We start from the raw sequence: 15,704 nt of genomic DNA, 5'->3' as shown, positions 1-15,704 counted from the left end.
CTCCTGGACAAAGGTGCCAGGAAAAAATCATTATTATTCACGATCACACCTCTGAACCTGTCAACTGTGGTTTCCCCTGCACCAATTCTAAATGAATGTCTTCAGACTCTGGAACCTTCCTCAGGGAAGGCAGACCCTGTGCTGGGGCCAAGCATAACCAGCCTCTATAACATCATAAAGGGAATGGATAGTGACCATATCGTTCTGAGGTATTAAGTCTATTTTTAATATAGAGATGCTTGCATGGTTCCAGGTAGATTTCAAGCCATGCTACCAATACAAAGAAGCGTTCCTCGAAGCTCATTATTAGTCCCATTTCACACACAAAGTAGTAAACTTACAGCATATTACCCTAGCATTTGTTTAGGAAGGGAAAATGCTAGTAAATTAAAGGAAGCTTTGGACAATATCCCCACTGAAAAGTATATGATGATTGGCTTAGTGGATTTAGGAAGTTTTAACCTATAATATCTATCTATCTATCTATCTATCTATCTATCTATCTATCTATCTACCTACCTATCTATCTACCTACCTACCTACCTACCTACCTATCTATCTATCTATCTACCTACCTACCTACCTACCATCTATCATCTACCTATATCTGTTTGCCACAGATGCTTTAGGATTTATGCTCTATTTGAAAACACTTCTTACAGTCCCTGTTAAGATTCAAAGCATAAGACATCAGGAAGCATCACAGGTAAAATGCAATCGAGTAAAATAACCAGAGTTTTCTTCATCCTAGTTCTTGGAATACCTAGGCTTATTTCCTGCCTCCTTGAATTTATGAAATCCTCTTTATATTTCCAATATTGGATTATATTTCTTAAGCATCATGAGAGAGTCTCCCCAAGCTAAGCCTGTAAGTACCCAGAAGAAAATTAAGAAAAAAATTACTGAACTATTTCTTCATCACGTAGTTCATAGTAGATACATCACCATATCATCAACATCTAGAGAACTGAGCCTGTCCTGAGTTCATTTACTGGGTATCACTGCTGTGGACAGAGGCTGCTAACCCAGTTTTTGGAAATAAGTATAGAAATCCATGATGATTGTGGGGTTAGAGAGGGATGGGTGGAGGTGGAAGAGGCATAGAGGAGATAAATGGGAAAAATAAAATAAACATTAAAAAAAGAAATCTTATTTACAGCATAAAATATTAAACGGCCCTTTCTTATGTATTATGAATCAGGGCTTTGCTAACTTCTCACTTACACTTTGCATTTTAGTTGCACTATATGTATACTCAAAGTTGGCAGGTCTACAGGAGGACTTAACGATAAATTTCCCACTTGTAAACATTCCTTATCCTACCACACTTGTGAGTTAGTGGTGGCACTTATTAAAAAATCATATTGGTGTAACAGGTATAAGTTACTGTTTTCGGCTTGGGTAAAACAGGATTTAGAGTCACTCCCCTTCTCTTTCCTCTACCTCCTGCCACCAACTGCTCTCTGCTCTCGGAGATCAGGACACTGAAATCACAGAGGGGCCTTCTGGTGATGCTGGAATCTGGTCACCAATTCCCACCACTTTTTCTCCACTGCCTCATCTTCTTCTTGGTTTCTAGCGGAGTCTTTAATTAACTCTTTCTTTATGTTTTAATCTTAGTCGAATCCCAGGAGGCCCCCTACCTTATAGAAATACTCCTATTATAAGTTTTTATAATAAAAGTATGGATCTCATCTTTGTTATACTACTTATCACAGTTTTCACTTTACAGTCCATTTGTGGACTAATTGAATGAATGCCCGTCTCCCTTTCTATCTTATGTATACACCATCTCAGAGGTCCCAAGCACAGTGCCTGGCAAGTAGCAGGCACTCAATAAACATGTATTGAATAAATAATGGAGCATACATTTTACTATGGGTATTTTATTTTGCAAACAGTGAGATTAATGATCTGTGCATTGAGACATATTATCTGTCAAACATAATCACTCCCTCCAGCCTAATTTCTTATGCCATTCCTTCTGCATGAACCATTGTCTCTCCTAAAAATTGTGACATCTATCACAGTCCCTATATGTGCCATTTACTTGTGTACTTTTCCCTTTCCCTGTCCTAGACTGTAAGTACCCTGAGGACAGAGACTCTCATTCATCTTTTTATCCCCAGTGCCTTCTACAAAGCAAACCACCCAGAAAGTTCCCAGTACATGTTTGTTGAATGAATGAACAAAATAACATTTGAGCTGCCTACCACCATCACAAAATATATAGCTGCACACAAAAGACAATAAAACACCCATCAATTGTGTGGTCATGGCTCGCCATGAAACTGGGCCGCTCAAATGTATAAGGTGTTGAACAAAAAAAAAAAATCTTTCTCAAATACTAAGCACTAAAGGAACTTGCAAGGTAGTTCCCCTTCAGTGCAATTTTTACTGTGAGTCCTCCCCCAGCCCGTTAATTGTTTCGCTTTCCAATTAATTCTGCCTTTGGGGAAGGCCATGTGGCTGTCGGGAGGGGGGACTTCGCTCTGGCAGTTGAAAGGTGGGGCCTGCTCACTTACACCCAGGGCAGGCCAGCTGCAAGTAATGCAGTTAAGTGTGCCTGGTTCCTGGGCTTCCATTTGGAAGCTGCCTGATCCCATTGTTCCTGCAGATCAGCTGCAATCTGCCTGCTGGGAGAGTCAGGCAATCAAAGGGCAGGATGGACAAATGGGAAGCCCAACAAAGGATCAGGAGTAATGGGGGAAATGGTGCTTAAACCGTGCACTTGGATGGGCTGCAATGACAAGGTGAAGAGGACTGAGGGGGGTGCTGTCCGAGGGGTCTGGCAGAACAAGGCTTTATTCTAGCGGTGGCTGACGGCTATATCTGTTGCATTTCAAGAAATCCCATTTCTTCATCTGTCAGCCATGACATATTATACACACCATGGTGAGGCTGTCAGTTTCAATATGTCCTTCACTGAGAATTGAGCACTTACTCCGTTGAGACTGAGACGGACGTGGCAAACCTGGCCCCGAGCACAATGCTGAGGCGAATGGGAGAAGTACCAGCTCTGCCTCCCACCCTTCTCTAGCAGTTTGAGGATGCGATTCCCTATTGGGGGGCGGGGGGTCCTTGACTGGGGGCTTAGTAACCCACGCAGCAAGGTTTCCATTTCCCCCTCAGATGATGAATTTTTCTGGGGGAGAAGAACTGAATCTTTTAAGGCCTTTTGTACCACCCTCAGCAGGGCCATCTCCTGAAATGGTTCACAAATAAGGGAAGAAATGATGCTACTCTACATTGGGCCAGTTATTTGTGTGGAAAATTCTTTTTAAAAAATATATATATTTATTGATTTCAGAGAGGAAGGGAGGGGAGAGAGAGAGAGATAGAAACATCAATGATAAGAGAGAGTCATTAATTGACTGCCAGCTGCATGTCCCACACTGGGGATGCACCCTGCAACTGGCATGTGCCCTGACCAGTAATTGAACCTTGACCCCCTAGTTCATAGGTCAATGCTCAACCACTGAGCCACCTGGCTGGGCTGGAAAACGCTTAATTCTGACTAAGCTCAGACTGTCTCTTGGCTGCTCCTCCACCCCCATGAATTGACTACTTGTGGAACACACAGTCACTTTGAAGGTGTGGGTCAGTTTTATAAGAACAGTGCTTTCTGCATTTTGAGCCCAGGCCAAATGTTTGTTCACAGTAAAACACCATTTAGAACACACTGGACAGATTTCTCTCCTAACGGATGTGTCTATATGGAAGCAACTATCCCCTCCCCCATGACCAATGCATAAATCTTATACATTTAAATATCATACAAGTCAGAATTCTTTTTAAAAAGCACCTTATTTTCATTTACTTTTTAAAATGAGCATTAGCTCACTGCATAAAAACTTCAAGATCCATAAAAGCGGGAAGAAAATCAATCCCTAGGCCTTCTCTCGGGCTTCTCTAAAAAGCACGGATTGTCTCAATGAAAGGGAAGATAGTGATTTGGGTCTGAGAAAAATCATATAACTCATCAGAAATTAAGCATGACTTTGTGGGAGATGAACCACTCTTCTGGGTTAGCTGTCTTCACGCTGCTTTCTGCTGACTTCGATACTTTAAATTTACTATTTGTGAGATATTTTGCCTTGCATGAGCAGGAAAATATGTCTGGGTATGAAGAAGGGAGGGAGCTTTAGTTCCTCATTTGGCACTTGGTGCTTCTCAGGATGTGGGGCTGGATCACTGTACCAGAGCCACCTAAGGCTCCGGTCATCAATACAGATTCCCAGGCCCCGCCCTCCACCCCACCACCAATTTGCCATCTTCTAGGGTGGGGCAAAGGAATGTGCATTTTATATGCTTCCCCAGATAATTCTGATGCACAATAAAGTTTTAAAGCCACTGATCTAATGTTTTAACCCCCAAATTCCTCTGGGTGGGGCTCTTCTGTGGTTGCTATGACATTTGGGCACTTTTGGGTGGTAAATATGCAGAGCAAACACCCATAGACCTGTTGGGATATGCAGTTTGGCACCATGGAGCATTCCTGCTTTACTCTTTGAACTTTCTAATTTAAATAGTGAGAAACTCTAACATGGCCTCCTGTTTTGGTATTCTAAGTACACTGTAAAATAAGGTGGACACAAGGGTCATAATATGGATGGATGAGGATACTGCTCTCCCAGAAAGGACTAGGTGGGCAGGTGTTCATGACCTCCAATTCTGGGGTCTCTATTTCCCCAACTCATCTGGCCAATCCCTGGACCTCCAGGGAATCTTGACATTCCAACCCTGAGGCTTAAAGCCGATGCTCCAGCAAGAGCTGAGGGTGGGAGACAAGGAAGGCAACCGCAAATGTCTGATTAAAGGCTCTCAACTCAGGCTGTACATTAGAATCATCCAGGAAACTTCGTAAAGAACACCATACCTGGGATCTGGCCCAGAGCAATTAAATCAGCTTTCTAGAGGTGGGGCCCGAACAGTCGTACTTTTTTTCAAAGCAGACAGAGTTGAGAACCACTGGATTATGTCAAACACAGGGGTCTGGGTTAGGGACTAAAGAGGCTCTGATGTTATCAGGAGCTGTTCCAGCTCAGTGGTTTTCAAATGTGTTCCACAGAGTCCTAGGATTTGGTAAAGGCATTTCTGAGCTGTAGCCAGTGGGCTGGGCTAGAGGGATGCTCCAGACCATTCTTTTAACCCCCATGTGAACAGAGTGGCCTTACACAGGATTCCATTTAACAGAAGAGAGGAGAGGAGAGATGCTTCTGTTACTCAAGGAAAGATTTTGAAAATTACCATTTAGGCCAGGGGTGGGGAACCTTTTTTCCTGCAAAGGGCCATGGATATTTATAACATTAATCACAGGCCATCCAAAATTATCAACTTAAAAATTAGCCTGCTATATTTGGTCAAACATTTAATTAACTCACCCCTAATGCCTTGGCAGGGCCAGACCAAATGATTTCTCTGGCCTTATAAGGCCCACCCCTGATTTAGGCTCATGAATAGGAGGGATGTACATGCCAGCTTTCACTGAACTTGCCCCCCAACATCTTTCAACCCAGTTCATTCTTGCATTTGCTAATGGTAGGTATAGGGGAATGCCACCAAGTACCCTCTTTGAACCATGGCTTTATGATGCTGAGTCCATAGAATCCTATGTATGTTTGTGTCCCTCCAAAATCCACATGTTGAAATCCTAAACCCCAAAAGTGATGGTCTTAGGAAGTGGAGTCTTTGGGAGCACAATGTGGTTACGTCATGAGGGTGGAACCTTCAAGAATGGCATCACTGCTCATATAATAAGAGAGACCCCAGTGTTCTCTTGTTCCTCAGCGTGTGAAGGCACAGAGGAGATGGCCATCTATGAACCAGAATCTGCTGACACCTTGACCTTAGACTCCTCAGACTCCCAAACTGTGAGAAATAAATTGCTGTTTTTGTAAGTCACCCAGTCTATGGTATTTTGTTATAGTAGCCCAAATAGACTAAGGCAATGGGATACAGAAAAGCTACCCGGCTCCTAAATGGGCATGACGTTTCCAATTACATATATACAGTGAATGTGCCCTCATTTCCTGTCACATAAATTGCCCTGGGAAGTCACCTTGATGTGGTTCCCACAGGAAACATTCCTTATTTTCTATTTGGGTCATGTGAGTGATACTAAAGCACCTTTTTCACTAGGGGTGATAACAGCTCCTGCGAAGACAAAGGCCACTATCATATGTTTCCCTGAGTACACAGTGATTCTGCATAATAAAAATAATCACTAACTTGGGTCCAGCCATAATGGATTAATAGGCCTTAGACTTAACCTTTCTATGGAAATATAAAACTGCAAAAAATATATGGAGCAACTGTTTTCAGGCATTAGACAATAAAGACTGCGTTTTAGAGAGAAGGGAAACTCATAAGGACTCACAGTATCCCTAGTTTTCTGCCTGGGAGAATGTTTTAAACTTGGTCAGAGGGAAGTAGAACCCAGAGAGCTGTGCTTTCACTGAATAATAATAAAAACAAACCAGACATCAGAGTTTGGGGATCCTGAGGGGACTAGAATTTGGGGGAGCAGGTACCTGAGAAGATGGAGCTATATAGAAAAGAAACCCTAGAAGTTTTAATAGGGATCCCCTATGTCTTTGGTCAAATTTTATACTGTACTTGAGGGTAATACTCCATGAAGTCTAGCATAAACTTTCTACTGAAGGGGACTTTAAGCTGAGTGAGGAGTCCTGAGGCCACATAATATCAGGCAACATTGGATTTCTGACTAGCCAGAGTGGGGCGGCCTTAATGACTATCTCAGATATTACATTGATCTCCCATGAATAGTACTCATTAAGAGTAGAATGACTCTACTCATAGCTCTAGAATAAAGGCTACTCTAGTCCCTCCCTAACAAAGACTAAAAAGAATGCACAATAGGATAAAGCTAATCTGTCAGTAATTAACTACTGACTATCTAACTATTTTCTTTAAATAGCCAAACTATTTAAAGGAAAACAACAAAATCCAGAATGTCTACAAATGTAGTATCCACAATGTCTGGGACACAATAAAAAATATATTTGATAAGCAGAAAAGAAGGCAAATATGACCTACAACCAGTAGAGTAGATACAGATTCAACAGCCATATGCCGATGTTCAGGTATTTAAAGGAAAAGATGGGTGTAACCAAGGAACAGATGGAGAATCTCAGCATAGAGATAGCAACTACACCAAAATAACAAAATGAAAATTTTAAATCAGAAAAATGTAATGTCTGAAATGAAACATCATTTAATATTATATATCACTCAATAATATTCCTGGATGGGCTTAACAGCTTACAGGACGCTAAAAAAGGGAAGTTCAGTGAACACAAAGAGAAGAAAATAGCATTATCCAAACTGAGAGAGAAGGAAGAAAGATTTAAAAGGCCCAGCTCTTCAGTGACCTATGGAAGAGTAGCAAGTGTTCTAACATACATACGTATAATTAGAATACAAGAAGCAGAGGAGAGAGAAGAGTGCACTTAGATTCACATAGCTAAGCAGCTGAACAATCCCAAGCAGAATAAACACCCCAAAACCCACATCTGGGCACGCTGTAAACAAACTGGTGAAAACCAAAGATAAAGAAACAATTTTAAAAGCTCCCAGAGAGATAGACACATTATTATTGAGCAACTATTTTCAGGCATTAGACAAAATAGTGACAAAAGTAATGTCTAACTTTTAGTAAGTCAAGCCAGAAGACAATGAAATAACACATTTAAAGTTCTAAAATAAAAATAATGTCAACTTAAATTTCTAAATCCTATGAAAACATCCTTCAAAAATGAAGGCAAAATAAAGTTACTTTTAGATAAACATAAATTTAGAGAATTCATTGCTGGCAGATGTGAATTACTAGAAATGTAAAATAAACTTCTTTAAACTAAAGGGAAATAATGCCAGATGGAAATTCAGTTCTACTTGAACAAATGAAGAATGTGGAAATGGAAAATATGTGGGCATCTATACAACTTAATTCTTGGCCTTAAGATCTTCAGAAAAGCAACTTCTTAAAGCAGAAATAATAACAATGTTTCATGTAGCTTATGACATTTGTAGAAATAAAATATATAATAATAAAACAAAGAACAAGAGGCTGATATCTGTAAGGTGCTTACACCTGAAGGGATGTAATATCAGTTCAAAGTAGACTGTGATGCTTTAAAGGTGGATATTGTAATTTCTAGAGCTGCCACTAAAAGTAATAGTGGTAGCCTGGCTGGTGTGGCTCAGTGGTTGAGTGTTGACCTATGAACTAGGAGATCACAATTCGATTCCTGGTCAGGACATATGCCCAGATTGTGAGCTTGATCCCTAGCCTAGTACATGGCATGCAGGAGGCAGCTGATCAATGATTCTCTCTCATCGTTGATGTTTCTCTCTCTCTCTCCCTTTCTCTCTGAAATCAATAAAAATATACTAAAAAATAAAAGTAACGGTAGTATATCTAAAATGTAAACAGAAGGAAACAAGGATACTAATTTTTTTTAATAAATCCAAAAGAAGGCAGAAAATGAGAAAAAGGAATGAAGATAGATGGATAAATAGAAAATACATAGTACGATTATAGACTTAACTCAACAACATCACTAATCACATTAACTACCTATATACTAAACCCTTTAAAACAAAAATGCAACCCCCAAAACAGGGAGTAGACTGTCTGACTGAATTAAGAACTAAGACCCACCTAGATATGCAACAGGAACACTAAGGGTAAGAACTTTGGGCTAAATCAGCATAACGCGAAACAGGCTTCAAAACAAACAGGCCTACCAGAGATAATTTAGGGACATTTAAAAATGATAAGAGTTAATTCAAGAAGAGACAATAATTCTAAATTTGTTTGCACCTCATAACAAAACTTCAAATATATGAAATAAAAATTAAGAGAATTAAAGGAAAAAAGACAATTCCACAATTGAAGGGATTTTAACACTCTTCTCCCAGTAACTGCTAGAACAAATCGACTAACGACAACAACAAAAATTAGAAAAAAATATACAAAAGATTTGAACTCTCAACCAAATTAACTTCACCCAATTGCAAAATACATTCACCGAAATATGTTGGGCCACAAAACAAGTGGAAATGGCCAGTGAGCACACATCAGGTCCTCAAACATTATTTGTCATCAAGGAAATGCTGACTAAAACCACAATGATATACCACTCCATATCTAGTAGGATGGCTAATATTAAAAAGATTAAAAAACAAACAAGCATTGACAAGGACATGGAGCAACTGAAACTCTCATCCATTGCTTGAGGGAATGCAAAATGGTACCACTTTGGCAAATGTTTTGGCCATGCCTTTTAAAGCGAAATATGCCCTCTGACCCGTCAATTCTATTCCTATGTGTTTATCCAAGACAGATGAAAACATGTATCCACAAATAGACTTTTCTAGAAACTTCACAGCAGCTTATTTTCAAGGAGTTATCACCAGGAAACAGCCCAAATGTTCACCAGGGGTGGAATACACAAACACTTGACTAAAAAGAACAAAGCATGAATATATTCCACAATATGGATATATCACACACAAAATTATGCTGCATGAAAGAAACCAGATCTCCCAAAAGTACAGACTGCATGATTCAATTTAAATAAAGTTCTAGAACAGGAAAAACTAATCTATTAAGAGATAAATCAGAACAGTGGTGGCTTATAGGGGAAGGTGGGGGTGGGAAGGGTCCGAAAGGAAGTTTCTAGAGGTAATAAACACATTTTTATCATGCTAGGAATCTGAGTTACATAGCTGTATCCAGTTGTCAAAATTCTCTGAGCTGTAAACTTAAGATCTATACATTCCAGTATATGTAAATTTCACCTCAATTATGTAGAAAAGGAGAAAGTACATCAAACAATAGTTACTAAAAACTCCCTAGACTCCCTCCCCTCCCCACCACACACACCCATCAAAGCCACTCTGTGGAACTTAGGGAGGTTTTCTTCCCAATGAACACCAAGGGTGGCCAGAGATCATTGTTTACCCTCCCCCAGTCTTCACTCAGCTCTGCACAGGAACAGCTGACTGAGCTGATCCCAAAACAATGGAGCCCAAATCAGGGAGGCAGGTGCTTGTGGCTTCTGCTGGTCCCACCTCGCCTTTCCTGGTTCCTGGCGGCATCCCTGACCTGGGACACCAGGTAGAAAGGTGAAGCTCACCTCCACGCCAGCCACAGATCCACCTTATTGGAGGTAAGGAAGGAAGCTTGACAAGAACCTGCTCACAAATCAAAGCTAATGCTGCCCCGCCTCCTCTGTAAATCATGTGAGATCCATCTGGGTAATGACTCCTCCAGTGTAATTCCCTATTAAGAGGCTTTATCTGGAGAGATAAGCAGCTGGTTTCTGTGTCACTAATTGCTGTCTGCTGTGATTTTAAAACATCTGCACCATTGTGCTCTTCATTTTCATATTCTAATCACCCTGAAACTTGAAAAAGGTACATCATTGATTGTTTCTATGGGTTAATTAGTACACAGTCTCCTTGTAGAGACAATTTAGAAGCAGCCCGAACCTCAATCAGGAAGTTTGTTTTAAAAATTAATAACATCGGTAGTGGCTGGAGGGACTGTTATGCTCAGGGAGATAGCGGGACATTCCTGGTGGGAATGCCATCCTTTGTTATGCTGCACAAAGGAGGGACCCTAACAGGGCAGGGGGCAGGAGAGTGGGGAGTGGTGGCAGGCTGGATGCAGGGACACAGGACCTGGCTTGGTCCTGTGGACTTGACTGCTGTCTCCACTGCCTTCCTCCCTTGCTGTCCCACTCCCCCTCTTCTAACTAGCCAGAGTCCCTTACCCAGTTAGCACAAATCAGGATTTGATGAGGATTAGCCAAAATATCTGGAGGTGAGTAGTATTTGTCAAAGCTGTAAGAGCATGGGAGATCACTTCATACTTTCAAGACTATTTGTTGTGCCTGTCCTCACCTCAACTATTGGGGAGGAGGGGAGATGAAGGGAGGGTGCTAGAGTATAAATGAAAGAGCTGGACCACATAGGACAGCAACACTGGAACCCAGACCTTCTCAAACTTAAATTGCATGTGATTCACCTGGGGATCTTGTGAAAATGCAGATTCTGCTAAGGAGGTCTGGGGCAGGGCTGGCGTTCTGCCTTTCTAACAATCTCCCCAAGGCGGTTCAAGGTCAATCATTTGAGATGCATAGGTCAGGGCCTCTTTTCAAGCCCTTGACCCATGTCATTATTGCTCAGATCCTGGGGTTGGGAGGGAAGCTTGGGTTCTGTGCGGGGGTTTGAATCCCAGCTCCATAATTAAGGGGACAAGTCATATGGCCTCTCCTTTCTTAGCTTCCTCCTTGGGAAAGTAACCGCAGTGCCCATGTCAAAGGGAAGCTGGAAGGATTAGAGGTTGATGAGTGTGAAGCATTTAACACAGTGCCTGGCCCACATAGTCACTGTGTAAATATAGCTATTAAGCCTAGGTATCCTTCAGTAAACTGCTCTTCTGAAAAGCAACATCCACCAGAAATGGGGGGTGGGGTAGATACATTAACCAGGGAGAGACTCTAAGCTCAGATGGTGGTTTCTTGCCCATCAACCATTCCAGAGGGCCTGGTGGCCACGGTCTGTGGCCGCCCCCACCCTCAACCTAACCCATCGTTCTGAGCTCGAGGTCTTTCTTCACAGCCTCCTGGGAGCTTCTTGAGGATAGGCAGTCCCGGGAGCTCACTTCTGCCCAAAATGCATTGTTCTTTCTATCAGAGTGCTTTCCTATTTTGCACTGAAGTCTGTCAACCCTTGGAGAGTTTTGGCAAGCAGAAAGACAAGCATCCCTGCATGTGTTGGCCTCGATCCGAGAACCAGGCTCTGCAAGAGAGGGAATGCACCCCGGAAAAGGGGCCCCTAGTCCACCCCCACCCAGCAGTCTTTTGCCACCTCCAAGGTGCTTTTCCTGGGGGTCTGGAAATGTGCTATTGTGAGGGGGAAAACATGACAAAAACAGGCTTTCAATTGTGTGACACAGAAATAAAGAAAAGTTGCCTCTCAGCAGATCTGGAAGCCGAGTAAAGGAAATGCAGAGTAAGAGAGAAAATGGTGTGGAGCTGCAGGGCGGCCACTCCAGCAGCCGTGGGCAGGCTCGCAGCGGCTAATTGGAGAGCAGCGATGTCACTGCATCCTTCCAGAGGGGACCAGGAAGGCTCCTGATTGAGCTATTCAGGTGCTGGCACCTGCTAACTCAGAATCTCCCCAACAGCAGCACACCGCCTCATCTCAGCAGCAGCTCTGACCTCCCTGCCCAGGCTTCTCCAGGCCCCAGCTGGGTGGTGGGAGCCCTGGGGGACAGAGTGGCCCCCAGCTGGGTGGTGGGAGCCCTGGGGGACAGAGTGGAAATGGGCACACAGCCCTGGCTTCCAACACATTCTGCAGGCAAGGCACTGAGCAACTCATCCTGACATGAAGAGCTATATGGAGGCATCCTCAGGATTCAAAACTTTGTTAGCTCTTCTCTGTGGATTGGTTCTTCATGCCACTCCCTCAAAAGGGGGAGAAACAGAACATGCTTTTGCCACTTTGAGAATCAATAGCCTAGAGGAAGTGGCAAAGGATTGGGGACAGGGCTGGACCACACATTTACATCTGAATCTATAAGAGGTATAAAACTTTAAGCACATTGAGAGGCAGAGCAGAGTCGCAGGGGATCTGGTGAGGCAAAAGCAAGCTGAATGAATAAGCGGAGCATGTAGTTCATCTGGCCAAACACAGGGCATTTTCCAAACCTGCCTGAGGACAAGGATCACCAGTGGCCTCTGTAAACGCAGCTTACCAGGCCTCTCTCCTGCAAGTTCAGAGTCATGGTTCTGGGCTGGGGTCCAGAGATCCCTACTTCAGTCGAGTCTGGTAAACACTTGGTAAAGTAGGGGTTTCTCCACTGAAAGGGGCTTAGAATTGTTCAGTTCCATTCCCGTGTGTGTGTGTGTGTGTGTGTGTGTGTTGGGGGTGGGTGGCAGAGAGACCAGTGTGAGGTCAGTCAGGGTAGCATGAGCAGGAAAGGGCTCAACAATCAAGCCCAAAGATTCCATCTAGCTTTTGCTTGTTAGAGGAGGGGAAAAAAAAAAAAAAAAAAAGATGGGAGAGGGTGGAGGAAAAAGTATTTTTTTCCTCTTTACCTCATGTTTCCTTTTTATAAATGATTTTTACTGCAAAACTGGTGCTTTTTGCCATTAGAGCTAAAATAACTGTTGATTATAAGTGGAGTCTAAAATGTCATGAAGATGCTGAATTCGCCTGAAAATCCAGCTTGTAAAGCTTCCCATGAACACTGCACACGGCAGGCATTTGGGGCTTCATTCATTTGGCATGAGTCTCATCTGGAAGGTGATACCGACTCCCAAAGGCCAGGCAGACAGAGCGAGGACCAGGGTGCTGGCCACGTGGGTAGGGGCTGATCCCTGGATTCACAGCCGCCCCTATCGTACTGCAGAACCAGTTAGTTCATGTCCTGGGTGGGTGTGAATGGACACAATGATGTTCCAGGTCAAGCTGTGCTGACTACCTCCAGAATCTCCTACTTAATCTGTGCTCCTTAACTTTCCCCAGGAGGCTCCCTGCGGAAGGCAGCATGGTGCCTGACACTTGTGGGCTGTCCTCTATCTTTCTCTGAGAGGCAGTGGAGCAGAAATGTGCAGCAGCTAGGATGACTGGAACCAAATCTTATTAGCTGTGTGACCTTAGGCAAGTTGCTTAACCTCTCAGTGCCCAGGTTTCTTACTTATAATACAAGGATAATAACATACTTACCTCCTAAGGTCAATAGGCAAACTGAATATGTCAATCTATGTTAAAGCACCTGGACCAGTGCCTGGTGCACAGTCATGGCTATCCCAGTACTCACTATGCAATGGGGAGCCCCAGGGGCATGTTCAGGCTCAGGAACTGGAAGGACCTAAGTTCAAATCCCAGCTTTGCCTCTTTGCCTACTATGTGACCTGGAACTTCTTCCTTATCTTCTTCACCCTAAAAATGGGATAAGTAATGCAGCCTGTCTAATAGCATTGTTTTAAGAATTAAACAAGACAACATGAGTAAAATGTATTCACAGAACACATCGTAAGTGTTCAACAAATCCCAGTTATTACTAACATTAAAATTGTATGACTATTCACTATTGGTATCACCACCCATCAGAAAGCCAGTTCCTCAGTAAGTGGGACCAGGGAACACTGTACCTTCACCCTTAGTTATCCCACATTTATCTACATCCCCTTGACACTCATTCTAGCTCAAATTCCTGAGGTGTGATGCTAGGTCTGGAGGAGGTCTCTGATGACCAGAGTCACACCAACTAGTTTGTAGGAGAATCCAGCCCAAGCAAACTCACTGGCCATGATTCTGGGAAGTTATTCTGAGCCCAAAGGCTTTGCCTTATTCTTCCCAGCTGTACCTGGGGCCTTCCTGGAACACAAATATCTTACAGTGTTAATCGATTGTCTACAAGTTGTTAGTTGGACACAGATTCTCCCCTTTGTTTTTGACTGTCATGATTTAGCTTATTAGGGGTTTTAAGCTCTTTCTGCATCAAAGTAGCAAAAGTTGGACATTGTATAGAGTTCCTGTTGGGGTGCTTTGTGGTGGGGGCGCTGCCATGCTATACAGTCAGGGGAACAAGATGTACTGCAGATTATCTATAATGAGTGCTGGCACCAGTCTGTGGGCATCCTTGAACGGTGACGGGAAGTTTGGATGTGGGCTGAAATTCTATATCCACATTAGGCTGGGGCCTGGTGCATCTGATTCCATTCATCCTGGAATCATTCATTAAGCAAACATATATTTGGTCACACTATAGGAGAGGCACGGTGCTCTTACAAAGTTACAGAATCTTAAGAGTTGGAGGGCTGTTGGAGACTCTCTTCTCCCTTTGCAGATGAAGACACGGAGTCTTAGAAGACTAATGCTTACACCCATGCAGATAATCGGGGGTAGAGTTGGTCCACCATCTTCTGACTCCACCTCCAGCTGGTCCTTCTACTTCCCTGGAGAGAACCTCCTCTGTAAGGATTCAAGGTGTAAGGAAATGTAACGAAACCCTCTGATCTGACGTTACTGTCTGAGTAGCTGTAAGTCCATGCGCTTTGCTGAGCCTTTGTGTACCTGCTGGACCTCCCCCATAGCTCTGAATTCTTCAACCCACCTCCAAGGTGAAGCTGACCTGATGCCTTTGACTCAGGTTGGTTGCTGGACTATCTCATTCAGAACTTGCACCTGCCTTTTTCTTGGCTACTTGTCAACTTTGGTTAGAGAGCTTGGCCTTGATCATTCCACTTTCTCCTTAAGAAGGTCCCTTCTTGGACACCTGCCTCACCAATTATTGCATTAGTAACATCAGTAACCCCTACCTTGGCCCACTAGCTTAAACATGTCTCAGGCCGGGTAATTGTGAGATGGTTTTCAGCAATTCCCTGCATCCAAGGGATAGGGGCTGAGGGAGCCAGGAGAGCCCTTAAGGACCACCTTGTCGTTCAATGAGGGCATTACATCCCAGAAAGCAGAAATACCTCACCCTGAAATTTCCTGATGACATGGATTAACCATCAGGTCAAAATCATACAGTGAAAAGCTTTCATCATTGGCCTTGTGGATGCTTAGCTGTGTTGGGTATTTTCTTCCTGCCTTTGCTGATTATGCACCAATGCATAAGGTCTTCACAAACAAAGACATCCCATTTGCAGCTACAGGTA

The 15,704-nt window shown here is 43.1% G+C and overlaps 1 protein-coding gene across 6 annotated transcripts in view; it reads right to left on the bottom strand.

The window, feature by feature from the left end:
- SETBP1 (SET binding protein 1) overlaps positions 1-15,704 on the bottom strand; it is a 344,286-nt gene that overhangs the window by 103,004 nt on the left and 225,578 nt on the right. The window lies entirely within an intron of this gene.

This window comes from Cnephaeus nilssonii (assembly GCF_951640355.1).
Source record: "Cnephaeus nilssonii genome assembly, chromosome: 11".
Lineage (NCBI taxonomy): Eukaryota > Metazoa > Chordata > Mammalia > Chiroptera > Vespertilionidae > Cnephaeus > Cnephaeus nilssonii.
The sequence above is the reverse complement of the archived record's forward strand: the minus strand, read 5'-3'. Positions and strand labels throughout refer to the sequence as shown.